Raw genomic sequence first — 26,279 nt, 5'->3', positions numbered from 1 at the left:
TGTCTTTTAGCTTCCGCTTTACTTTAATCTTGATGAGTAGACTTTATCTCTTTATTAAGCTTTAATTGGTTTTTAAAAGTTGTGAAAATCGGGGGTGTTACACATTGAACATTTCCTTGGTTTTTCTTAGACTTTTTTCTTGCACACGGAGTGTGCATTTGTGTGCAAAAGCGTGTGCAGGTTATATATTCAATTATTTTTTCTTTCATTGAGTTATGTGTGTCGGTTAGCTTTAGTCTGTGCATCCACTTATATAGTTCTATACATTAATGCCTTGTTAGATATTTCTGGCTTTGTAAAATAATGATTTGATTGAAACAATGTAAACTGTCGATGAAATGTTTGATGAGAAGACAGGTGTGTTAGTGGCGGCTCTGGATGATATCGAGCATTTTCTTGAGCAACATCCTGGTTTCTCGACCAGTTCATATAGTTTCATGCGGGTGTTATCTGGTGCATAGAAAATCATTATGTTATCCGAGCACCCCGCATTTTCAGAGCCGGTAGGCCATGTGAATATGGGTCTTGGCGTAACCCAGAGCAATGATGATATGTGGAACAATCCAGAGAATTTGGTGGTTGTTGATGCAGCTGTCAGTGTCGCCCAGCAGCAGAATACAGTTGAAGAGATTCCTAAAATCAATCAAGGTCCGACCGAGCAGCAGCCTACCCAAGGGTGCGAGGAAGTGGAAGCTGTCGTATGGAAATATGAAGAGGTGTCCTTGGAGGTCCCACCGGGGGGTTCTGGGTCGGACACCCCAGTTGTAGTAAGTATGTTAGTGAACAAGCGCAAAAAAGTTAGGCGTATGTAGGTTGTTTGTGTAGGCGTATGTACGTATCTTTATTTTTGGGTCATACTAACTAGGCGTATGCTCGATGTTTTTTGGTGGCTAAACGGTGTAGTGTTTCCATCTTTAGTTCGTTAAGCTGTTTTGTAGGCATGGACTTCAACTTGTAGCAACCCTGTTGATAACACTTAGTTTTAGGGTTTATTAGGTGATGAATGTTGCTATGCTTGGGAATCTTGTTGTTGTGGATTGTTTTGTATGCACCCTAGGAGCTAGGCCACCTCCTAGGGTTGTGCCAAGCTTGAAGCTTCTATCCTTGACATTTTATAGCCTAGTGATCCAAGTGGACTAGGTTGGAACGGATATGTAGGAAAGGTATTCGAGGAATGGTCAGAGAGACTTTAATGGCACGTTTGGTTCACGGAATCAATTTTGAGGGAATAGGAATGTTATTCCATTGAGAATAGAATAGGTAAGGAATAGAATAAGAATTGTATTCTGTTGTTTGGTTCGCTGAAGGAATAGACTTTAGGAATTGTATTCCAACGTTCGGTTGGTTAAGGAGTAGAAAATGAATATTTGTTTAAATGACATAAATGCCCTTGTACAAAATATTATTATTATTATTATTATTATTATTATTATTATTATTATTATTATTATTATTATTATTATTATTATTATATAAAAAGTGAAAGAGTTGCACCCAGTTTACAAACCCAAAACACAATTCCTAAATCTAAAGCTACCTGCCGCCAACACCAGTCTAATGACCAGCGGCTGAGACCATAGTCTCCATTTGCGAAGCCAAGCATGAGCCTCCGCCATCATCAATTCCTTTCTCGATCTCCCCTGTTCGTCGGAGACCCACCGACGGCACACCAGACTCTGGAAATTCTGGGGATCGCACGATGCGGGCTTCTTCATCAATTAATTCAAGTCAGAACCGAATCGGTGACAGAGATGACACGTAGCTTGGCAGATTTTGCAACCATGGTTGCATAGTTAGGCTCTACGGTTCAGATCCGGGCAGTATTGGTGGCGAAGTAGCTTCATCACCGGCGAAGTTTAACGGTGAAGAACGATTGTTGAGCACTTGACTGATTTTAAGCATAGATTAATTCTAATGCCGACTTGCGAGTGTTGATGAATTATAGGGAACCATTGCCTAATCACTGTTTTTGGATTCATATATCTTCTATGAAATAAGTCTTTGAGTATGGTAAAAGCTTTCTTGTTGTGCTCAGCCCTTTTATTTATTTTTTATTTACTTCAATTTGTTTTCATTTTTATTTTATGAGATGTGTTGTTTAGTTGTATTCAGAATTTGTTCTGTGCCTCCTTTTTTTTTGAAAAGGTTATGGGCCTCCTTGGGAAAGCTATTTCCATCTTTATTTATTTAGCCTTCTTTTATTGCATTATTTGAAATATAATTGTAAAATCCAATGCAGGATGGCAACATCAATTTTCCTTGTTTGCCAATAGCTACAGAGATGAGTTGTCAACCTCCCATCCCCGTGACCACCTCAATGAGGCGGAGAAAACTTCCAGTTCAGATCGTTGGAACAGTGCACGCCGGCCAGAGAAAAAATCATATCGAAAGAGATGCAAAACAGAGAGAAAGGGGAGGAAGGGTAAAATAAGAAATAAAATATAAAATCTATTCCTGAAGACTCAGGAATAGGTTAATACCAGAGGGGCCTTGGTAATAGCTATTACCTTATTTTGGGGAATAGGCTATTACTAGGAACATTATTCCTGGTAATAGAAACGGTTACCAAACAAAGGAATAGGTCCATTACTGGGAATGTTATGTCATTCCCGGCTTATTCTGTGAACCAAACGGGACGTAAGAGCCCAAAGGGGAATTCTATTGTCTACTAAGACAAGTCCTAGTAATTAAAGAATGAAAGGACACGAGCTCTATCCCTAGATTCTAGCATATGCATAATTCTACACCTATGGCTAATGATGCTGAGTGCATCATGAACAAATCTAACAATTAAACCCTACTTTCATTTCATTGTTTAGTTGATTCATTTGTTTGTTTGCTTGTTACTACAACCATGTTAAAAATGCGTGACACTACCTCAAGCACACACAAGCCTCTTTCTCTATATTGACAACACGAGGCTACTCCAATTTGTCATCCCGAGAGAACGATAAAAATCTGGGATTCATCCCATTTTTTTGACAAATCCGAGAGAAAAGGAGCGTTGTCACCTATATATTTACTTATTTAATCTTGCAGTCTAGTAATGTAGTATCAGTTTGTTGCACATTCGTTGTATAACTATTGCACACACTTTAATGATTCACAAAGAGCTGTATTCGTGGACATATGCACATAGCTTCTTCTTCCTGCGCAAACACTAGTAATTATATGACTTCTTAATGCATTCAATAGGCGTGGACGCAGTTGTGCGCAACTATGATTTAGTCACCTCAAATGTTCCTTCTCGGGATTGTAGATCTGCCCCTTGTGATGCAGTAAGTATGATTGTGTAGAGTAGATGCAGCTTTCAGCTTATCCACTTTATTGCTTATTATTGTCATTACAATTTTCTTGGGTTCTGTATTGCTTCCTCATGTACCATCAATTTTCTCCAATGACCGTTCTCTAGGTGCGTGCCTCCAAACATCAATTCTCTTCTGCCCCAAAAGCTGCCTCGGTTAGGAATACCATTCGAAGTCGTGGGGGTGTACAAACGACCATGTGGGGTAGGTTGTAATGGTGATCACCAGGTCATTTTAACTCCTGATGAGGTATCCATTTGTTTTGTAATCACTTTTTCACTTTTCCGTTGTCCATTTTTTTTCTCTATATTGATTGTGTCGTGGTTGTTTCATTTCATTTTGTAGCAACTTCTTCCAATCGTTCCACCTTTGAGCACGTTAACAAATCCACCACAGTGTGCTGCGCCTACAAAGTATTCATGTCCTATGTTACATAATGTTGGTGATTTGCGCACCATCGACTTGAATTCGTATGCGCCTCTCACGCGCACACGCGCAGTCAATATGCAAGTTGTGCATAAGCCTAATTCCCAAGCAATTTATGATTGGAATGCAAGGACCGTAAATGTTGGCATGTATACATCTGCTCTATAACGGCGTCGTTCACATAGGGATCAACACGTCGCGTATTAACCTTTAATGTTTCTTTCGTTACAGGAATGTGGAATTATTCAATTACTGTGGTCGATCTGCTCGTCGGGAAGAGTTTGTGTCACTCCCAGAAGGTAATCAAGTTCTTGTCGGTATATTGAATGCGTGGGCATGTGTTTTGAATGTTCGCGAAAGAGCCAAGCCAGTTGGTGCACCAAACAAGTTATTTGCATCACCAGCAACAACGGTTCCTCTCCCCTCCCCCCCCCCCCCCCCCCCCCCTCCCTGTCAACTTCATTTGTTTTTCCTTTGTTTTATGTAGTTGTATTTGGTTGTTCAGTTTTCGGAGCCATGGTCACAACGGTTGGGTTGGTTCTCTTCTGGGTTAGAGGCGGATCTTCAGATTTCACCGTATAATTCGTGGTCTGAAATTGACATCGTCAGGGTCATTTTCTGCATTCGTATCATTGCACTTTACTTTTCCCTTTTCTTAATCACTGTGTTTGTGTTGTAATCAGAACATGCTCTTTTTTATTTATTCTTTTATTTTTTTTGGCAGTTTCTATTTCCAATACCCGATGCGGCGCATTATTATTTCATCGTTGTTGATGTCATGCATTTGAAATTTGATTTTATTGATACCTCCTTCATTGATGGTTTATCTCTTGATAAATATAGCGATACCCCCACGGTGCTAGTATATATGTGATCTACCTCTGCTATTTGATTCTTGTTGGTTAACGATATCGATTTAATATATTCTTTTAATTTTTTGATTGGGTTTGCGTTTTTGTTTTTCTATAGAAAGATGTGCTCTCTATCTTTTTTGAGGATGCTGGGGGCCCAGAACTTTATTTGAAGGTATTATAGTTAATCCCTAGGAGGCTTCGCATGTCATGGCGCGATACAAAAAGCGAATTGGATTGTGGGGTGTTTGCAATGCGTCACATGGAGACGTACTCTTACAATATTTTTCTTTCAAAACAAACTAACGACATGAACCCACGCACACCCCCAATAATAATTTTTGTTATAAAATAAAGGGAAAAAAATTGTAAAGCCATCAACCCTACCATTTGCACACGCCATAACAAATACACGCACACACCAATTACTACCCACTTGCCTACGGCCTTTCCATTCTTTGTTTTGTTTAAAACAAATAAAAAAACCACAATGCGATCACGTTCACATAACAAACAATTCTAAGAAACCTACCAAAATAAAAACCATCTACAATAACACCGTTATGCCAATTCCGAGTAACAATAACATGCACACACTGTTGAAAATATACACACACACCACCATAAATTTCAAAACTGGTGCACAAAAAAACCAAAGGAATACTACTCTTATAATCTTTTGCACACGCTATATCACATATACGCACACACCACCGTAAATTAAAACTATGATGCACAAAAAACAAAAAAAAAAAACAAAGCGATAGTACTATTACAATAATTTTCTTTCAAAACAAAACTAACAACATGAATTCACGTACACTGCTAATAATGATTTTACTTTAAAAAAAAAAAGGTCAAAAAATCGTAACGCCACCATCCCCAGAATTTGCACACGCCATAGCAATACACGCACACACCGACGAATATCTACTTGCCCCCCGCATTTTCATTCTTTAAAAAAAAAAGAAAAAAAAAAAAAAAAAAAAAAACAAGAAAAAAAAAACACCATGCGTTCACGTTCATATAACATAATAATTTTTCAAAATACACCAACAAAAAAAAATTAGCAACATCATGCAACGCTCACGATCCATGTATTTACACGCGCCGTGGCATACTAATGCACACACCTGCATACACAATCACATAAAAAAAAAAAAACTTTACAGAAGCACATACCCGTGTTGTTACTCGCCATTCACAACCCTGAACTGTTGTCGCCTTCAACCTCCTCTGCGCACGCTATTTGGTTTCCTAATTGGTTTGGGCTAGGCTAAACATAATATTTGAGCTTAACACTTGGGTTTGGGCAAAAAGAATGGGCCAAACATTTAGACTAGAATGAATACATTAGGGCTCAAACAAAATCATCTAGGTTAGGAGTTTAAAACCATTTGGGTTCAGTGAAGGTTTGATAGTTGTAAAATGACTTCTCAGGTTCATCTCACGTAGGCTTTTGGGTAAAAATTCTAAAAGATAAATATATCCTTTAAATTAGATTTTTGAAACCATAAATAATTATATAAATAATTTGTATGAAATCATTTCGAAATAAGAGTTTAAAATATTTTATTTTCATACATTTTGGCTAAATCATCGTAGGAATAAAATAATTTAATTTTGAAACCTTATACAATAGGAATTTTGGAGGAAAATATTTTGGGTCATTAATTCTACCCACCTTAAAAACAAGCTTCGTCCCCGAAGCTTAGACCGGGGTAGGGAAAAAGAGTCGAACCAAAGTAGGAGTGAGTTCAAGGAAACATTTAAGAATGTACACTTGATTTTTAAAAGAGTTTGACTTCACAGTGTGAGAAAAATAAGAAGTCTTGAAATTTGAACTCAAGAGTACTATTGATCAAGAACAAAGTCAAGGTTATCAAAGAAACGATGAAGATCACAAGAAAAAGGTTTGAAAGAAATGAAAATGACTTCCCAACAGAAAGGTATTTAGTTTCACAAGAAGAATGAAGGGTTTAAATTTAAACTCAAAGACAACATATGTCAAGAATAACATCGAGATTATTGATATGACAACTTAGAAAATAAGGTTGTTACCTTGCACAGAATCATTTCGAGGGAAAACAAGAACGAGGTTGAAAAGATAGAAAGAATTTCTCAAGAAAAGGGTACTCAGTTCTATAAGGAAAATGAGGGATGTAACACCCCCGATTTCCATACCAATTTAAAACTTAATCATGCAGATAATCTTACCATAATAAGCATACACAGCGGAAGTCTAACTATAAAACAGATAGAAAACGAAGAGTATTATGCCACGCCCACACTAAGGTGAACGCACAGACGTAAACAACATCAACATAATATGTCTACAAAGGATATGGTCAAACAACAACAAGTCTAAATCCAACATAGGCACACAGGCCAAAACAACTACAGGGTCTGAGGGATCTATACTATCCATCACTAAACCGCGCTCGCCTCTACTCGGAACCTGAAAGAAACACATAAATATATGGGACGACGCCCGGTCAGCGAATAATGCTGGTAACCCACCAATACATGTGAAATATCATACATAGATAGGATATATATACAAAATCATTTGCGAAAAGGAATATAGTATATATAAGTTCAAAGCCAAGAGTAGAAGTCAATCACAAGACTAAATACACTCACAACGAAGACAAGGGAACACATCCCAAGTCCACAAGAAGTACAATGACACACAAGAACGGCTCAAGATGTATTCTACCATCACTCAGTAGAATAACACCCGACATGCACAACACAAGAGAATCAAGAAACACACATTGGCAACACATGCCTTCATGACATCACTCGTCACGAATAGAGAATTACAGAATGGCAACACATGCCTTCGTGACATCACCCATCACGAATTGATATGCCTTCCTTATGCCCGGTTCCAACCTTATGGCTACCCCCAACCTTATGTCTAGTTCCAACCATTACCTCCAGGACCCCTGTACACCAAGTCCAACCTTTTCCTTCCGAGGACCGTCGTCCCCATCCGCCAATGACCGCCAACAATTCCACCAATTCATAGTACATGAGGGTACCGATCACACACATCGCAACACATGCCTCCCAAGAAATACAAGAAATACGTGAACCCGACACACAGGTCACAAACTCCATAATCACATCATGGCCACCACGAGGACCACTGTCATACCTTGGTGACTAATGTCTCATACCATTAATTGTGCAATCCAGGTACAGCCACACACACAACACCATCATAGGAATCAAGTAACGGATCACAACGAAAATATGAAACCATACTCAACAAGAGAAGGATCACAATCTGACAACAACGATGATTAACACAAGTCATCATCCACAATAGGGAAGAACAAACCACACACGCTAGCATTTAAACACTGAACTAGCATGCTTATCAAACGGGTAAACTAAACATCGTTCCGAACAACACACAAGACTCATCATGGTTCAACGAATCACAAAGTTGAACACTTAGCACGATTCAAGACACCAAAACCTACATGGAATCCTACCATATAGTTCTAGACATACGAAACATCAAGAAGACACTCAAATAGTTCCACAAAAGAACATCGGGAAGTCAAAAGACCAAATACCGAGTCAAAAGAATCACGAGGAACAAATCCCCACCATCTAACATTTGTGTACACGCAGGTGGAGCCACGGGTGGATCCCCACCCGTGGTTCCTCCCGAGGGAACCACTTCCCAAGCATCCTGTACCCCGCGGGTGGACCCTTACCTGCCGTTCCGCCCGCGGGTACAACCTCTGTACCAAAACATCCCTTCGGGGATTTTCAACTCCAAGCTCAAATTCAAGTCCAAAACATGCCAAATCTCACCAAATACAACAAAATGACTTGAATCAATGGAATGGCCAAGCAATGGCATTCATGAACCCCAATAACAAGCTCTAGATATGCATTTTCACAAGAAAATGCATCAACATTCACATTTCATAGAAAAATCATATGTAGAATCCAATAAATCATCATATAGGTAAGCAAAATAGATTTTGTAGAGCATGTGTTACCTATTGAAGACTCAACATTCACTTAAAACACTCCTTAAAAGATTATTGCGCTCTTTGAGTTGAGAGTGAGTGTCCATAACGGTTTGACATTCTTCCATTAAGTGAAAGAAGGACTGTAACACCCCGTGTTACGACCCCTAAAACCATTTAACTAATTAATCAAACAGCCCAAGAGAAAGAATAAATTATAATGATTAATTAGGGAAAAAGGCCCACCATAGTCCATGGGCCCTCATATATAAACCCAACCCCTAAGCCCAATCCTTAGTTCCAAAAGGAATAGAATTAGCAAACCTATAATATTAGTTCCTAATTAGGACTCCTAAATATATAAATAGGGGACTTAAGAGGCACCTAGAACTCCCCACAAGATTAACGCCCCACTACCCCAAAAGAGCTCCAAGAATCCCCTTAGGAGAAATCAAGAAAGCAAGGAAGCTTAAAGAAAGATCCTTCATAGCCAAGGAATTAATTAAGGCTAAGAGGTAACCCATGTCTCAACAAAACCTATTTTCATAGTTATGATTCCCCCTTAGGGTTTCCCCATATTATTGTGTATTAATGACTTGTGATGATTATTATTGATGATTGATGTGATGATGCCATGGGGGATCTTGATAATCTTGATATTGGGAGATCCTTGATAATTATGATGTTCTTGATGATTATATGGAGTTCTTGATGATTATGTGTTGTTCTTGATAATTGTGTGATGCTCTTGATGTTTATGCGTTATTCTTATCGAATCTTGCAATTAGAAGACGAACTGTATTCTTGTTGATATAAAAGTGATTAGAACCCTAGGTTGTATCGTATGATCTTATTCTTAGATTATCGGGTAGGGAAATCGCATGTTTGGGTGTTGATTATATTTAGAAAAGCATGATAGGTTATGTGCCGTTCGTTTCTTGTATTTGATTCGTCAATTGTCTACGTGTTGTCGTTTCTTGTATTTGATTCGTTAATTTCCACAACGGTTCCCGGGGCGTAAAGTGTGTGAAAAGAGTCAGTGGGGGGTAGGGGACCTGCCACCTACCCACGGCCGTGAAACACCGCCCAGCAGCGGGTGGCCGGCGGGCGGGCAGCTGCCCGCCGGCGACCCGCTGCCCGGAACAGTAAAGTCCGGCGGGCAGCCGGCGGGTGGCCCCCCACCCACCGGCTACCCGCTGGAAATTATCCCACCTTGGGATCCCGGCTTCCCCGTTTGATGTTCCCCTGTTCCCCGTGGTGTCCCAACGGACTCCGTTTATCGTGCCTATGTCTAGTTTGATGTTTCGGGTACCGTTCGTAGGTTTATGAGTCTATTATATCGCATGCTAGTTGAATTGGTATCCCGTTGACCTAGGTGGTAGAAGTATGAACCCCTTAGGACTATTCTTAGTATGTGATGGATCACGCATAGGTTTTGTTATACGTTTTCTCCCCCTTCCTAATGTGTAATGTGGGTTGCATGTGCTTGCTATGTGTTATGTGCGTGTGTTACCCCAATTCGGTTGCGATCGGATTGGTTATCCTGAGCTGCGGTTCAGAAGCTGGCTGCAGTCAGATTGATACTCTTGGGCTGCGGTCCACCGTTTGGTTGCGATCAAACGTTTCTATACGAGCTGCGGTTCGTCCTTTTTCCTGGCTGCGGTCAGATGACATTCTCCTGGGCTGCGGTCCACTGTTTGGTTGCGATCAAACACTATGATGAGCTGCGGTTCATCGGTCGGTTGCGATCGACCCCTCCGTGTTGCGATACGGGGCAGGGTGCTGCGGGGCCGTGTCAGAGCTATATGCGCTGACCCTCATGTATGGGCATGCGATTGGTCCTGTGGCGCCAACAAAGTGTGTTATGTGTTGTAACAGGGACGAGTTGTGATTACGAGTGTCTTGGGGGATGTGACTATGGGATTTATATTGGGGATTGTTCATGTTGAGTTATGATCATTGTTTATGCTTTGCCTTATCTGCCTTATCTGTTGTGAACTGCATATGCTCGTTATAACTGTTGCTTGTGTCTGGCCTTATTTGTCGAGTCATTCCCGGTTTTAAAGCTAGAGTTCGTAGGATATATCTTCATGCTCAAAATGGTTTTCGTATATCTATATATATCTCTATATGTATTGTATTTCAACGCGTTGGAGTGGGTTACCAGCATCTCTCGCTGAACAGATATATTTGGCTTTCAGGCACAGAGGACTAGAGCACTGGAGCGCGCTAGAACTGGAACGTAGAAGTAGATTAGTTTCCCTTTTTGCGGCCTGCGCGCCATATTATGCATTGTGTTTCAATGGATACTAGTTAGACAGCCTGTGCACCTGGGTTCTCTAGCCCAGGTGTGGCATAGCACCCCGTACACTTATGATACACTTTGGGATGTAATGAGATATTACCTCTATTATATAAGCTTAAAATGTCTTAAAAATCTGGGGTGATAGAAGGACTCTCTTTAGAATAAAGAATTTACAGAGTCATAAGAATTAGATGTTACCTCATTTTCTTCATTTTCATTTGCCATAAGACACATGTCCTCTTAGGATGAGTTGTTGGAGATACTCATGCAAAACATTGCATTGTCATCTTTTGAGGTGTCACTTTCATCACTTGAAGATTCTTCTGACTCACTTGTTTCAAGTGGGTCACTAGTACATGCTTTTCTTCTCTCCTTTGTAAATCTTTTATCTTTGGTGTTGAATTCTTCCTATTGAGAGTTAGAAGTATTTGTGTATTGACTTTTACTTACCTTGTGGTGTGGACAACTTGCTGCAAAGTGTCCCGGCTTTCTACAGTTGTAGCACAAATTTGAATCTTCCTCAACCATTTCTTTCTTCGAGTTCTTTGTTGCATTCCACGATTTTCCTTGTGGATTTTTCTTGTAGTTGCTTCTCTTCATGAATTTCCTAAATTTCTTGACAAAGAGAGCAAATTGATCATTAGGCAATAATTCAACATTTTGTACTGACCTTGAAGTTGATGGTTGCTCGGCTACGAGTGCGTCGTTCTTTTCTTCATGATCTTCCTCTATTCTTGATTTCATCTCAAATTCATAAGCTTTTAGATCACTAAACAGCTTATCAGTTGATAGGATTTTTAGATCCCTATAACACCCCCCCAAAACACATGCTATAAAAAGCCTTAACACATGCAGATAACACAACTAAACAACTAGCACAGCGGAAGATTAAAAGATAACTGGATAAACATAAATCCAAGTCATGGGGTGTTATGCCACGTCCATCAACAAAGATGAACGCTACGGCCAAATCTGCATGGTAAATAACTATCCCAAATCTCATAAGTCTACAACTAGATAGGCACACAGGCCATAAAACAAACGGAAGGAGCTATGTTATCGGGTACTAGACTGCACTCTCGTCTAGACATCACCTGAAAGATCACAAATAAACATGGGACGACGCCCGATCAGCGAATAATGCTGGTAACCCACCAATACATGTGAAATAACATACATAAGTAAGGTATAAGTTGTAAAACCATTTTCGAAACGGAATACATATATATAAGTGTAAAACCAAGAGTAAAAGCTAACGTAAGACTCAACACTCTCAATAAAAACACACGGGAACACATCCCAAGACCACAAGAACAACACGACTCACAAAAGAGTCAAGGCATGGTCTATCATCACTCAATAGACCAAAACCCGACAAGTACAACGCAAAAGAATAAGACTCACACAACCGGCAACACATGCCTTTGTGACTACACACGTCACAAGAGAAGAACTCACCATAGTGGCTACAATAGCCCTCGTGACATCACCCATCACGAGTTGATATGCCTGCCTTGTCCCGGTTCCAACCTTATGGCTACCCCCAACCTTGTATCTTCTTTCCAACCATTACCTCGAGGACCCCTGTACTTCTTAGTCCAACCTTTTCCCTCCTGGGACCGTCGCCCCCCACCAACAAAGCCACCAATTTCATAGTACACAAGGTACCGTACACACACACGGCGACACACGCCTTCCCAAGAAAATACGTGAACCTGACACACAGGTCACAACTCCATAATCACGTCACGGCCACCACGAGGACCGCTGCAATACCTTGGTGACTAGTGTCCCATACCACTAATCGTGCAATCCAGGTAAAGCCACACACGCATCACACCTCAATAGGAATCAATCAACGGATTACAACGAAGGTATGAAACATACTCAATCAAGGAATGGGTCACAGCCCGACAACACAATGATGAATAACACAAGTTATCATCAACCCATCGGAAGGTACAAACAACACACACGCTAGCATTTAAACACCGAACTAGCATTCTTATCAAACGGGTAAACCAAAGACAGTTCCGAAGAACACACAAGACTCATCACGGTTCAACGAAACACAATGTTGAACACTTAGCACGATTCACGACACCAAAACCTACATGGAATCCTACCATATAGTTCTAGACATATGAAACATCAAGAAGACACACAAATAGTTCCACAAAAGAACATCGGGAAGTCAAACGACCAAATACCGAGTCAAAAGAATCACGTGGAACAAATCACCGCCATCACCACAATAGGTACCCGCGGGTAGTGTAACACCCCATGTTACGACCCCTAAAACCAATTAATCAATTGCCCAAAAGAAAGAATTAAATTACAATAATTAATTAGGAAAAGGCCCACCATAGTCCGTGGGCCCTCATCTCTAAACCCAACCCCTAGTCCTAAAAGGAATAGAGTTAGCAAGCTTATAGTATTTGGACCCTAAGTAAGACTCTTAGATATATAAATAGGGAACATAGGAGGCACCTAGAACCCCCACCACAATAATCTCTCACCACACCAAGAATTCCAAGAATTCCCCTAGGAGGAATCAAGAAAGAAGAAAGCTTAAAGAAAGACCCTTCATAGCCAAGGAATTAATTAATGCTAAGAGGCAACCCATGTCTCAACAAAACCTATTTTCATAGCTATGATTCCTCTCTTAGGGTTTCCCCCATATTCTTGTGTGTTGATGATTCGTTATATTAATCTTGATAATTGATGCATGATTCCATGGGTGATCTTGATGATAAGAGGTTCTTGATAATTATGTGGTGTTCTTGGTGTTCTTGATAATTATATGATGTTCTTGATGTTTATGTGATATTCCTACCGAATCTTGATATTGGAAGATGAATTGTGTTCTTGTTGATTTAAAAATAATTAGAACCCTAGGTTGTAACGGGAAACTCGTATAGTATTATTCTTGGTATATTGGGTGGGAATTCGTATGTTTGGGTGTTGATTATGTTTAGAAAAGCATGATAGGTTATGTGCCATATGTTCTTGCTTTTGGATCCGTTAATTGTCTACGTGTTGTTGTTAATCGCGTTTGAAAGTATCTAAGCATGGTTTCGGGTTCCACAATGGTTCCCGGGGCGTTTTCTGTGATAAAAGAGTCAGTGGGGGGTAGGGGACCCGCCACCTACCCGCGGCCAATATGGGCAACACCGGCAGCGGGCAGCTGCCCGCCGGGCACCCGCTACCCAGAATCACGCCACCGGCGGGCAGCCGGCGGGTGAACCCTCACCCACCGGCTACCCGCTGGAAAATACCCCACATAGGGATTCCGGCTTCCCCGTTTGATGTTCCCCAGACCCCCGTGGTGTCCCAACGGACTCCGTCTATCGTGCCTATGTCTAGTTTGATATTTCGGGTACCGTTCGTAAGTTGTATGAGTCTTATATATCGCATGCTAGTTGAATTGGTATCCCGTTGACCTAGGTAAGAGAAGTATGCACCCCTTAGGATCATTCTTAGTATGTGAAGGATCACGCATAGGTTTTGTTATACGTTTTCTCCCCCTTCCCAATGTGTTAATGTTGGTTGCATGTGCTTGCTATGTGTTATGTGTGCATGATACCCCAATCCGGTTGCGATCGGATTGGTTATTCCTGAGCTGCGGTTCAGAAGCTGGCTGCGGTCAGATTTACACTCTCGGGCTGCGGTCCACCGTTTGGTTGCGATCAAACATTTTACATGAGCTGCGGTTCATATTTCCTGGCTGCGGTCAATTGACATACTCTTGGGCTGCGGTCCACTGTTTGGTTACGATCAAACTATGATGAGCTGCGGTTCATCGGTCGGTTGCGATCGACCTCTCCGTGTTGCGATACGGGGCAGGGTGCTGCGGGGCCGTGTCAGAGCTATATGCGCTGACCCTCATGTATGGGCATGCGATTGGTCCTGTGGCGCCAACAAAGTGTGCTTATGTGATATGGATAAGATGTTGTTATGTGTGTTTTGAGAACGTGACTATAGGATTTATGCTAGCAACTGTATATGCTTGGTTATGTGCTTGTCTCTATCTATCGGGCCTGTTCTCTATGCTGGAAAACTGTATATGCTTGGTATAACTGTTGACTATGCTTATCCCTATCTGTCGAGTCTATTCCCTGTTTTGAAAGCTAGAGTCTCTTAGGATATATCTTCATGCTTCGAAATGGTTTTCGTATAACTATGTATATATCTATATGTATTGTATTTCAACGCGTTGGAGTGGGTTACCAGCATCTCTTGCTGAACAGATATATTTGGCTTTCAGACACATAAGAGTAGACACTGGAGCGCGCTAGAACCTTGAAGCGAAGAAGTAGTTAATTTCCTTTTCGGCCTGCGTGCCATGATTATGTATTTACATTATTGAGGATAATAGTTAGTTAGCCTGTGCACCTGAGCTCTCTAGCTCAGGTGTGGCATAGCACCCCGTACTCTTCATATTATGTTTGGCAATTAATGAGATTTCACCTTTATTATATAAGTTTCAAAATTTCGGGGTGTTACAGTTGGTAACAGAGCCTAAGTTTGACCCTAGGATAAGACTATTAAGACAAACCTTAGGACATAGACTTGAACTTTAGGTACTTAGGGACATAGGATTCAGGAATCCTAGGACGCGCGGTGAGACTGTGAAACCTACACATAACCCCCCTCACTTTATCCCTCCCCTATCTAAAGAAACTTTTCCCCGCCTATCACATCGAAAGAAGAACACCAAGCTCTAATTTAACGTTCTTGTAAACATTGACCCAGAAAGACGACAGCATGGCACCAAACAGAAAACAATCAAGGACTCCAGAACCCGCCGCACACGACCCCCTGACCCAAACACTACAACAACTAACGCAAGTCGCCCAGGCACTAAGCAACGTAGCTCTTCGCAACAACATGCCCCCGCCTCCTCCATCAAACGCGAACTCAGACGTCGCCCGACAAGTTTCAAACCATCGACCACCCACGTTCTCAGGAGAAGAGGACCCCGTGATCCTGGAAGAATGGATCCGGACCCTCGACAAAATTCTAGGGTTGGTGGAATGCCCAGAAGAACGTCGCGTGGAGATAGCCTCATTCTACTTCGGACACGAGGCCGATCTCTGGTGGATCCACGAGGGGCCCGCTTACCAACAAGAACCAGGGTTCAATTGGGAAAACCTCAAAACACGACTACGAGAACGATTCTACCCAACACACGTAAAAGCATCCATGTACAAAGAGTTCCTCCATTTGAAACAAGGGAAAGCTACCGTCATGGAATACCATAAATGATTCCTCGAACTAGCACGCTTCGCGCCAGAACTAGTCCCCACCGAGGTGACCAAAATAGAGAGATTCGTATCAGGCCTCAACTTCGAAGCCCGAAAAGCACTAGTAGTAAGTAAACCTCGGACCCTCAACGAGGCTTACTCCAGTGCCGCAAATCTCTATCGAATCCAACTACTCCAACGTGGGGTTCAGGAACAGATACGTAAGAGAAACACCAGGGGTGGAGCGCCACCGGTGAAAAGGACGAGAAACGACACCAACACAAGACCGAGCAATCTGACCAACCAAAGGCCGCCCCTAGGGAACAACGAAGCTAACACAAGGAGCTTCCCTTGCCCGAAATGCAACAAAATCCATAGAGGTAAAGACTGCATGGGCAATCCCTGGCGATGCTTCAACTGCGGTGAAGATGGGCACAACGCCTTCCAGTGCACTCAACCCCAAAGGCCACGCCCCACCACCATGGGTCAACACGGGGGCACCACCCACCAAGGAAACTACGGCGCTCCTGGGAAAATATTCGTCATGAGCCGCACCCAGGCCGACCTCGGGAACGAGGGCAATCTCGAGGAGGGGAACCTAACCCCAGAAGACGAGGACCACGCAAACCCCGAGGAAGAAAACCAAGAAGATGAATTCTGTCTAGGATAAACCGGCAAATTCCTTGTAATCACCTTCGTAGTAAAACTACTTACTTAGCTCAATTACTTCGGAATTTTTATAAATAAAATATTAGATCGAAATCCGATCCTACGTACAAAGATAAAACCAAAATTATACTACAAGCCAAGCCTCTCACCACTAGAGGACGAAAGAGGGAAAAAGACAAAGGACCACACCATCAAAAACCTAGTGTTACCAATAGGAATTGAACCCTTGACTTCCTATATACAAGACCAAAATCTTAACCACTAGGCTAAGAGTGTTTCTTAAAACCTTAAGGGAACACTTTCTTCTTAAAGCCCTACAAGTCCCTAAACCCACAAAAATCCCCAAATCAAAAACCCTTCTTCTTCTTCTTCTTCCACACCCTCTCTCTCTCCCTTCTTCTCCCTCTCACCCCCGCCGACCCAACGACGCCCAGCAACCACCACCTACCCGTCGCCGTCACCAGCCGAACCACCGCCGGCCATCCAAGCAACGCACCACCGCACACCACCGTCGCTACCCGGAAGCAACCCGCGACCCCATCACCGTCCGCCACCCACCCGGACACACCCCGCTGCCACACGCCTCACCACTGCCGGTTCCACCCAAAACCACTACCACCGCGCCGAGCCACCGCCGGGACCAGGCCGCACCATCACCCGCTTGCCAAACGAGAAAGCAACGCCACCGGAACCGCGTCGGAGTCTCACCGGAACCCTCGCCGGAAGTTCGCCGGAAAAAAAAAAAAAAAAAAAAAAAAAAAAAAAAAAAAAAAAAAACTCATCACCAAGAAAGGCTTCACAATGCCAAAGAAACCCCTCGGAATCCGTACCCCGGAATGGAGCAACGCCGGCTACACCGTAATCGGAGGTAAAGCCCTTGAAGCCGACCAATTTTCTCCGGAATTGGTTGATATGCTTAATCACCAAGGGCTTTTGGATACGTATCTCACCATCAAGGGGGATACGTACCCCGAATTGGTAAAATAATTCTATCAACATCTAGTAGCCACCAAACGGGGTGATAAGCTAGAAATCGCCACCAAGGTCCGCGGTAAAGAAATTATACTCTCCGAAGGCCGTTTGGCCAAGCTCTTGAAATTGACCACCACAGGTGTGTCAAACTACGACCGAAAGGGGTGGATTGATACCCAAAACACGGGGTACAAGGACTACCTCGGGTACCTACTCGGGAAAGAGGAGGGATTCACCTCGGCCACACGACCGAATAGAAAGTGGCTATCGGCTAAGCAAAAGATATTGGTTATGATTGTAACCGATAGCCTCTTGCCCACGAACAATAAGAGCAAGGACGTGGGGAGTTTAGAGTGCACCTTTGCCTATCTCTTGAAGCACAAAATCAAGTTCAACCTGCCGGCCCTCATGCTAAAACACATGGAGTTTTACAAAACAAGCAACCGACTTAGCCTACCCTACGGGATGATCCTAAGTTGGATCATGGAAAAGAAGGGGGTGGACCTAAGCCACACCGAGGTTAAAACCTCGAATGGCATGATCTTTAACGCCCAGAACCTCCACCGCAACGATATCTACTACACTGAAAGGGGACATTACCTCACCCTCGAAGAAATTTGCCTCGAACCCGAGGAAGAGCGAAGAGAATTGGTCGACCGATTGGACATCTCCAACAAAAGGCTCAAGCGAGCAATGCAAGATTGTGGGGGTCTGGAGGGAAATGAGGATCAGGAGGAGGATGACGAGCCTAACCCATCGTTGCACCCACGATCGGGAGGGAACCCAAGGGAGCAAAACGAGGGCTCGATCAATGAGCGCATACTCGCACAACTCAACCGGCAAAACCAAATCATGGAGGAAGGGTTCTCATCCTTGATCCGGACTACACGCGCACTAGATCAGAGGGTGGCAGCAATCGAGGCCACCTTGGGCACTCGCGGGGCGTCTAGCTCAGGAGCAGGAAACCGAGGTAGACCCAAACTTTCCTATCACAACACCACCAGAAGTCCAGTCTACCCCAGCTAAGACAAAACGTTGGGATACGTTCCTAACCGGGAGGCCAAGATACGGGATGTCTAGGGGTGAAAGAATGGATTAACACACCGGGCTTCAGGGACGAAGCCCCTTGTTACGACCCCTAAAACCAATTAATCAATTTCCCAAAAGAAAGAATTAAATTACAATAATTAATTAGGAAAAGGCCCACCATAGTCCGTGGGCCCTCATCTCTAAACCCAACCCCTAGTCCTAAAAGGAATAGAGTTAGCAAGCTTATAGTATTTGGACCCTAAGTAAGACTCTTAGATATATAAATAGGGAACATAGGAGGCACCTAGAACCCCCACCACAATAATCTCTCACCACACCAAGAATTCCAAGAATTCCCCTAGGAGGAATCAAGAAAGAAGAAAGCTTAAAGAAAGACCCTTCATAGCCAAGGAATTAATTAAGGCTAAGAGGTAACCCATGTCTCAACAAAACCTATTTTCATAGCTATGATTCCCCTCTTAGGGTTTCCCCCATATTCTTGTGTGTTGATGATTCGTTATATTAATCTTGATAATTGATGCATGATTCCATGGGTGATCTTGATGATCTTGATGATAAGAGGTTCTTGATAATTATGTGGTGTTCTTGGTGTTCTTGATAATTATATGATGTTCTTGATGTTTATGTGATATTCCTACCGAATCTTGATATTGGAAGATGAATTGTGTTCTTGTTGATTTAGAAGTAATTAAAACCCTAGGTTGTATCGGGATACTCGTATGGTATTATTCTTGGTATATTGAGTGGGAATTCGTATGTTTGGGTGTTGATTATGTTTAGAAAAGCATGATAGGTTATGTGCCATATGTTCTTGCTTTTCGATCCGTAAATTGTCTACATGTTGTTGTCAATCGCGTTTGAAAGTATCTAAGCATAGTTTCGGGTTCCACAATGGTTCCCGCGGCGTTTTCTGTGATAAAAGAGTCAGTGGGGGGTCGGTGGGGGTAGGGGACCCGCCACCTACCCGCGGCCAATATGGGCAACACCGGCAGCGGGCAGCCAGCGGGCGGGCAGCTGCCCGCCGGGCACCCGCTGCCCGGAATCACGCCACCGGCGAGTGAACCCTCACCCACCGGCTACCCGCTGGAAAATACCCCACATCGGGATTCCGGCTTCCCCGTTTGATGTTCCCCCAACCCCCGTGGTGTCCCAACGGACTCCGTCTATCGTGCCTATGTCTAGTTTGATATTTCGGGTACCGTTCGTAGGTTGTATGAGTCTTATATATCGCATGCTAGTTGAATTGGTATCCCGTTGACCTAGGTAAGAGAAGTATGCACCCCACAGGATCATTCTTAGTATGTGAAGGATCACGCATAGGTTTTGTTATACGTTTTCTCCCCCTTCCCAATGTGTTAATGTGGGTTGCATGTGCTTGCTATGTGTTATGTGTGCATGATAGCCCAATCCGGTTGCGATCGGATTGGTTATTCCTGAGCTGCGGTTCAGAAGCTGGCTGCGGTCAGATTTACATTCTCGGGCTGCGGTCCACCGTTTGGTTGTGATCAAACGTTTTACATGAGCTGCGGTTCATATTTCCTGGCTGCGGTCAGATGACATACTCTTGGGCTGCGGTCCGCTGTTTGGTTGCGATCAAACTATGATGAGCTGCGATTCATCAGTCGGTTGCAATCGACCCCTCCGTGTTGGGATACGGGGTAGGGTGCTGCGGGGCCGTGTCAGAGCTATATGCGCTGACCCTCGTGTATGGGCATGCGATTGGTCCTGTGGCGCCAACAAAGTGTGCTTATGTGATATGGATAAGATGTTGTTATGTGTGTTTTGAGAACGTGACTATAGGATTTATGCTAGCAACTGTATATGCTTGGTTATGTGTTTGTCTCTATCTATCGGGCCTGTTCTCTATGCTGGAAAACTGTATATGCTTGGTATAACTGTTGACTGTGCTTATCCCTATCTGTCGAGTCTATTCCCTGTTTTGAAAGCTAGAGTCTCTTAGGATATATCTTCATGCTTCGAAATGGTTTTCGTATATCTATGTATATATCTATATGTATTGTATTTCAACGCGTTGGAGTGGGTTACCAGCATCTCTCGCTGAATAGATATATTTGGCTTTCAGGCACAGAAGAGTAGACACTAGAGCGCGCTAGAACCTTGAAGCGTAGAAGTAGTTAATTTCCCTTTCGGCTTGCGTGCCATGATTATGTATTTACATTATTGAGGATAATAGTTAGTTAGCCTGTGCACCTGAGTTCTCTAGCTCAGGTGTGGCATAGCACCCCGTACTCTTCATATTATGTTTGGGAATTAATGATATTTCACCTTTATTATATAAGCTTCAAAAGTTTCAAAATTTCGGGGTGTTACAGGTAGGCCCACGGGTAGGCCCCTACCCGCGGGTACAGGCCTCCCACCTTGTGTACCCAGCGGGTGGGCCTCATACCCGCCGTTCCGCCCGCGGGTACAACCTGTACCACAACATCACACTTCGCGAAATTCATCTCCAAACACAAATTCAAGTCCAAAACATGTCAAATCTCACCCAACACAACAAAATGACTTGAATCATAGGAAATGCCAAGCAATGACACACAAGAACCCTAAACACAAGCTCTAGATATGCATTTTCACAAGAGAAATGCATAAACACTCACATTTCATAGCAAAACACAAGTAGAATCCAAGAAATCACATATAGGTAAGCAAAATAGATTTTGTAGAGCATGGGTTACCTCTTGTAGACTAAAAGACTTCACTTTACACCTTAAAAAGCTCTTCTCAAGGCTCACCTTCCAAACCCACTTCAAACACAAACCAAAAAGATCATAAAGATCCTACTTTTAAGAAAAGACACCTAAGATGGAACCAAAAACACAAGATGGACTTAGATCTTACCCTCCTAGATGCCCAAATATAAGAAAGGTTGAATCTTGGAAGCAACTCTTGAATTCTTGGCAAGTCTCAACTTGGCTTGGAAGAAAAGCTACTAACCTTTTTAGAGAGAAGGTAGAGCTTAATTTTTAGAAAGTGTAAGGGATAGAATGAAGATGTCTACTAGGTTAGGTTACAATACTAACACTAGGTGAAAGGTCAAGAATGCCCTTACTAACATTAGGAAATGTAAGGAACAAGGGAACTCCCTTCAAAGCTCAAGGTACAACTTTGACTTTGGAATTGACTAGTCAAATACTTGCCCTCAAGTATTGAATTTCAGGATTTTAGGAATTAATTCCTCAATTGAAATAGGATTAATTACTCAATTAACCCATTAATTGAATTTGGATTTTGGGGTGTCACATCCTCTCCCCCTTCAAAGAAGCTTCGTCCCCGAAGCTTGGGTACAACGAATTAAAACAAACGGTAATAGGAAATAGCATTGTAACAAGTGGTTCAAGAACGAATTCTTTTGGTCAAAACTCAAAAGATTTAACAAGAATTCCAAACAAGAAAGAAGGCATATCAAATCAAGAATTGACAAGAGTTTAACAAAGGGTTGGATTGAGCATCACGAACTCTAGTCTTAACACCAACATCAACTTCTAGCCAAACATTACGAACAAGACAACTAACACAAAACACCCACTACTACTACTAAGCTAACTAAGCTACAAGGCAACAAACAAAACAAGCACGAAAGCAACAACAAGCAACCAACAACAGCAACAACGGCTAGGGAGAAACAACCACCAAGAAAAAGGCGAACAAGGTAGCCGCAGCTTCACTCTAGAAGGACTCACTCTCCGACTCCTCGGACTCTTCCTCGTCTACTCCTCTATGACTCGAGCTGGCTTCGATCTGGTCTAGCCCGTGGTGCACGGCGACGAACTGCGTCTTCATGTAGGTGAAGCTCTCCTCGATCAAACGGTTCTGTTGGCGAAGCAAGGCGACAACGCGCTCCTCGTGTGCCATGACATCATGCTCCCTCTTCGTGCGAGCTTCTTTTCTTCTCCGGTTCTCCTCACTATCCGAATCACTTTCTTCAGCTTCAGCAGCTTCTGGTGCTCCCACCACATCCTCACGATCGGCTTCATCCTCAGCTTCCTCATCACCTCCCAAACTCTGAACGGCGAGGCTCAACTTCCCGGCATGGATTCCCAGCTCGGTTGCCAACTCTGCTCTTTCCTCGGGTGCTTTCCTTGCTACTTCTTCAAGCGTGATGTACTCGCCATCATCTAGCTGAAACATATTACAACTCTGAAGATTGGTGGCATCCAACACCATCTTTCCCACAGCCTTCGGGAGACAACTATCCACACTTACACCTTTTCTAACCAAGATCCAGCTCAACACCATCCCGTATGGTAAGCTCTTCCGATTGTGATCCCGGCAAAACACCATGTGTTGCAACATCAAAGCAGGCAAGTTGAACTTAACCATATTCTTGAGGCAAAAGGCAAAGGTGCACTCCAACTTTCCCAACAAACTGCTCTTGTTGTTATTAGGCAACAAACAATCCGATTCCAACATAACCAAGATCTTCTGTTTCGCAGACAACCACTTTTTCTCCGGCCTTGAAGCATGAGTGAAACCACTCGTACGGCCCAACAGATAACTTAAATAGTCCCGGAACCCCATGGTATCCGTACTAATCCAGGAATGACCACTATACTGAGCTATTCCAGAAGCAGTCAAACTCAAAAGCTGAGCCAGCCTCTTTTCAGATAACACAACCTTCACACCTCTCACTTTAGAAGTGATCTCAAGCTTCTCACCCTCTTTTGTCACAACCATGTGACGATAAAACTCCTTAACCAAACTCGGGTAAGTCTCGGCCCTTATGGCGAGAAACCCATCCAACAAACCCTGAAATCTAAGCATATCCAACAAGGAATTAGGAAAAGATTCCAGATCAAAAGCTTTACCTTCAAGAACAAGGTAGTGGGCATCCACCCATTCTGCTTTTCTAGCTAAGCTTGACCTTCTAGGCATGGTAAGAGATGACCCAAAGCTCAACCAAAAAGGTGCCCACAACTTTCCTCTTCACTCTCGCTGCTCTCCTCTCTCTCTCTCTCTCGCTCGATCGGCTTCCCGGCGACACAGCGGCAGGCGGCACGGCGGCGGCGGTCCGGTGGCGGGTGGCGACGGGTTGGGGATGGGGTTTCGGTGGTCTCACGGGTAGAGAAAATGAGAAGAAGAAAAATTGGAATTTTAGGGATTTGGGAGAAATTGGGGGAAAAGATGATTTAATTTGGGGATTTGGGTAAAGTGGGAATTTATGGTTTAGATAGAATTAAAATTGGATAAGTTTTAAGAAAAACAATTAGCTCAAGTGGTTTAGAGGTTGGGTTGACAAAGAATAGGCTCAGGTTTGAAACTCAAAGGTTACAATTAAACATTAGGCCTGACTTTTAAGCTACACACTGAAGGATTTTTGGAAAATTTAGAGAGTTTACAAAGGAATTGTTGTAAGAACAACTAAGTATAAGGATTGTAGAATTGACCCAAGCACACAATTCATTCCAAAGATGGATAGCTAACTTCACAACGAAACTTATATGCCAAACTAAGGAAGTCACTTAGCAAGAAGAGTTTATACTAAGTTTCAAAAGAATCACTACCAAAGAAAAGCATGCCAAAGATTGCCAAGTAACTCAAATAGACAACTACGAAACACAAGATAACACTTAAGGCAACAAAGAACACGATGATCGTGGAAAGCAAGGATAGGCTAGAGAAAAGGGTTACCTGCTAACTCTTCCTCCAACAAGCCCTGCGACTCCGCCTGTGAACGCGCCATCACGAAGACCCTCCCAGGTGGCCTAGCTCCAACTGCTCCGCGACCCGAACTACCTCCCGATGCTCCTCCGGCTCCCGGGGGTGGTGGCAACGCTCTCTGACCAGCTAGCTGGGGATACTTCGCGACTTTGTGACCACGATCCCCGCATCGGAAACACTTAAACGCCTGGCCATGACAATCTTGGCCCGCGTGCACCTTCCCACATCTTCGGCACGGGAACAACTTAGCTTGGTCCCCTTGCTCCATCCTTTTAGGTCCATGAGATGAAGATGTCACGTTCTTGGTCTGGAAACTCAGTCGTGGCTTCTTAAAGGTAGAAGGACCTCCGCCCTCAGTCTTCTTTCTAGCTTGCTCGTACGATCCTCTCTGAAGCTGCTGCAAGCGATACAGATCAGCGGCACACACGTAAGCGTCCTTAAGAGAACTCGGCCTACTCACAGTCAAAGCTTTTCGCGCCTCATAGTTCAAACCGGCCATGAATTTCTCGACTTTAACGAGCTCTGTAGGCACAAGTATCCTCGCAAAACGTGCCAACTCCAAGAACCTCTTGTGGTATTCAACCATAGACATGGATCCTTGCTGCAGGTGGAGAAACTCTTCATACATGGCGGCGCGCACATGTGCTGGGTAGAACCTCTCGCGCATTCTGTCCTTGAACGCGGTCTAGTCGAACTCGGATTCTTCAAGAAAAGCCGGACCTTCATAGACCCACCACAAATCCGCTTCATGGCAAAAGTAGAACGTTGCCAGTTCTACTCTTCTCTCCTCGGGGCAACCCACCACGGAAAAGATCTTGTCAAACACCCGTAGCCACTCTTCCAAGACTACTGGGTCTTCCTCGTCGGCGAAGGTTGGCGGCCGATGTCCCGACACCAAACGACCTATATCACGGTGCCTAGCAGGGGAAGGAGGCGGCACAGCGTGAATGTTGTTCAACAAAGCTTCACTGAGCGTCTGCATGGTCTGAGTTAGCTGGTGGAGATTCTGAGCGAGCTGCTCGTTAGTCTGGGTCTCCGGGGTGCGAGCTCGGGGACAAGGAGGCATCGCAACTTCTACAACAACAACAAGGTTACCAAAAGATAACAAACAAGCAAAGAACAGAAAGCAACACACAGCTCACCGCGCAACCCAGAATCCTAAGCCTAACACTTAGCTTCTTAAGGTCGCTTAAGGGTCTCAAACCACACTTAGCCACTTAGAAAGTCTAGACTTAACTCTTCCTAGGCTCAAACCTAGGCTCTGATACCAACTGTAACACCCCCCCCCCCCCCAAAACACAAGCTATAAAAAGCCTTAACACATGCAGATAACACAACTAAACAACTAGCATAGCGGAAGATTAAAAGATAACTGGATAAACATAAATCCAAGTCATGGGGTGTTATGCCACGTCCATCAACAAAGATGAACGCTACGGCCAAATCTGCATGGTATACAACTATCCCAAATCTCACAAGTCTACAACTAGATAGGCACACAGGCCATAAAACAAACGGAAGGAGCTATGCTATCGGGTACTAGACTGCGCTCTCGTCTAGACATCACCTGAAAGATCACAAATAAACATGGGACAACTCCCGGTCAGCGAATAATGCTGGTAACCCACCAATACATGTGAAATAACATACATAAGTAAGGTATAAGTTGTAAAACCATTTTCAAAATGGAATACATATATATAAGTGTAAAACCAAGAGTAAAAGTCAACGTAAGACTCAACACTCTCAACAACAACACACGGGAACACATCCCAAGACCA

This window comes from Ipomoea nil, unplaced genomic scaffold (assembly GCF_001879475.1).
Source record: "Ipomoea nil cultivar Tokyo-kokei standard unplaced genomic scaffold, Asagao_1.1 scaffold2422, whole genome shotgun sequence".
In the NCBI taxonomy this organism is placed as follows: domain Eukaryota; kingdom Viridiplantae; phylum Streptophyta; class Magnoliopsida; order Solanales; family Convolvulaceae; genus Ipomoea; species Ipomoea nil.
This window is presented reverse-complemented; position numbering follows the sequence as displayed.